The sequence below is a fragment of the Volvox carteri genome (assembly GCF_000143455.1).
Source record: "Volvox carteri f. nagariensis unplaced genomic scaffold VOLCAscaffold_26, whole genome shotgun sequence".
Lineage (NCBI taxonomy): Eukaryota > Viridiplantae > Chlorophyta > Chlorophyceae > Chlamydomonadales > Volvocaceae > Volvox > Volvox carteri.
In genome coordinates, this window is record NW_003307569.1 from 483839 (window position 1) to 486365 (window position 2527).

Consider the following 2527-nt stretch of genomic DNA (forward strand, 5'->3'; position numbering starts at 1 on the left):
AAGGGGAAAGGGGAAGCAGTCGAGAAAGGTTTCGTTGCATCCCTCTTCACAGCAGTCCACCAACCTACCTGTGGCACCAGATGTGTCCTTCACGTTGCGGTCCTGAGACACGTCCAGGTTGAGGGCACGTGCGGCGAGCTCAAGCGGCATATCCACGACAAGTGCAACCTGGAAGGCAGTTTTATACTCTGATGTGCCGCCTGCAGATCCCCCGATGAGTGCCAGTTCGACAACGGTCGACAGAGCATGTGCAGTTTTAACATCATCTTCATCCAGGGTGATGTAGTCCGCGATGTCGACATTCTGCTGGATGATGCCAAGCCTTTTGTGCACTGGCAGCTTCCGGGCCAAGGGCCCTTCCAGGAAGCTTCGAAGATCTGTTGCAGCCGGAAAAGAGCCCAGTGATAGCCGTGATGTCAGTGATGGCAGCATCTCGCGGATGTAGCGGGAACTTGTGTCGGTTTCATATTTAGCTGCAGATAGAGCACAACACGGCATTAGCACTCAATCCCTGCTTACAAAGGCAATACACAGCATTACGGGCCTCATACATTGCACTCACCGCTGGCTCCAACTTCCACCACACCTGCAGATGGGGGAGGATCAGGGAACCCAAGCCAATGCATGTTAGATCCGATATTTAATATATTACCCAGCCACCTCATGCAGGTACAGCTGCCTGGGTTTATCCCCCTTGTAACACATTACCGCCCTCTTCTATCCAGATCCAGAGTATGTTGACTCATCGCAACTCAGTTATCCCGTTTGGGTGCTAGTCTGGGCTGATAGTGCGGTGTTTCCTTTTCTCCGTGGCTTTTAGGAAAGCATTCAGCTCCAACAAGTTAACTTAAAAATGAGGCGAACTCACCAGAGCTGGGACCCGGTGGTGGGGCAGCAATTGCCGCAGCTGTACATCAAACAGGGAAAACGAGGGTGCATTATGCAGATAGGTCATTTGTCAAGACATAGCAGGGGTGTGCTCTTTTGGCAAAGGAACACACAGCTGACCAACGGTTCAGAAGACCGTGCATGGTATGCAGTGTAGCGAAGAAGCTCGTGGCATTCTCGTCCAGAACCACTACTTGCAAAAAATCGGAAGGGCATGCAGCTACCAAAGCCACCAGACTCTTACCAAACACAACAATGCTCATTGGAACACAACGGCGAAAAAATGAATGCAGGTCGGTCTATAAAAATGAGCACATTCAACCTGGATTCCCGATATGTGGCGGGTGCAGGTAGAGGCGACGCGGCTTGCATGTAGTAGCAATCTTCATGCAGCATTCTTAACACCCAAGCTAGCTTCACGCGCAAGTTTGCAAAGGCAACCTGCAAAACCTAGTTTCGGAACTCGCGACCAGCGTCCTGTCTACTCTCAACCACAATGCCTAAGCACCGCAGCACAATTGTGGCACAATTCTCGCAGGGCTTGACGAGACACTCCTAACGCCCTATGCGTCCAATGACACTCCTAACGGCCCCTTGCGCAAAACTTACAAGTGCGTGCATGCAGTAGCGGTTTACAGGATACGTACCTAGCTATGTTAAATTACGCGATTGCATACAACTGACCTTGGATGGCGGCTTTTAGAGCCAACTGTTGTCGAACAGTGAGGCCTGCTGCCTGTTCCGCATTCAGCAGTCGGAAAGCGCCGCCGACCTCGGCATCTACGTCAAAGCCTAAATCTGACAGGGCCGCAACAGTTGGCGAAATGGATCCGGCGTCCTCGCCCCCCACAGATAGCAGGGCTTGCCGGATGGTCACCATGTCTTGATGCCCCCGCCTTTCTTACGTCCGCTAGTCATTTTCATTAAGCAGCCCCTCGCACAAATGTGTCCGGTCGTACTTCCCGAATAGAGAATCCGTACATCGTCCTAAAAGTCAGGAGCGAATTTTGCCGCGCCGATGCGCGCTTGCGATTCTCAAAATGCGCCTGTACAAGTGTATATATTTTTTCTTGGCGGAAAAGGACCAGGCGCGCCAGCGCGTTGCGCAGGTGGGCATGTTGGCCATAGCCGCACGCGGCATGCAGGCTGGACTATTGCGTCGATGCTTTGCAGTAACTAAGAGCACCGAAAGCCAACGTCGTAGCTTGCAACTCTGGGCTCGTGAAACTGCCGCGGAAGATGAAGCGCTGGCGAAGAGGCAGTTGTATGCAGCACCTTGTTCAGAGTAAAGTCAAATTACAAAGTTGCGCAAAGTATAACATACATAAACTTAATTAAACATAAGAACAGATAAGACGTTTAGAGCCTTGTCGGTGACATGGACGCCGCTGTTGGCTTGGAACAGCTATTTGCTGTGCATAGGGACGTGCCCGCGTTAGCCGTGTTGCAACAGCTCAGGATGGATTTCAGCCAGCAACAGCCTCAAGAGCTGCTGCACAACCACCGGGAATGTCTTCAGTTGGGCACGTGTAGTTTTGGTATGCGCACAGAAACCAAGGTGCAGCGTTCTGTAACATCGCCAACATATCCGGTAGGCGGTGGCAGGCTTGCCGAGCACGAAATGAAGGGGGGGTCGCAT

The 2527-nt window shown here is 52.0% G+C and overlaps 1 protein-coding gene across 1 annotated transcript in view; it reads right to left on the bottom strand.

Moving 5' to 3' along the window:
• Positions 1-1775, bottom strand: part of VOLCADRAFT_105267 (uncharacterized protein) — a 10191-nt gene extending 8416 nt beyond the window's left edge. Inside the window, exons 1-4 of the mRNA XM_002951899.1 lie at positions 1573-1775; positions 869-907; positions 563-586; positions 69-473 (exon numbers count right to left, since the gene is read on the bottom strand). The gene's annotated coding sequence lies outside the window, so the exon portion shown is untranslated. The remainder of the gene's footprint in view (positions 1-68; positions 474-562; positions 587-868; positions 908-1572) is intronic.
• Between the last annotated feature and the right edge of the window lie 752 nt (positions 1776-2527).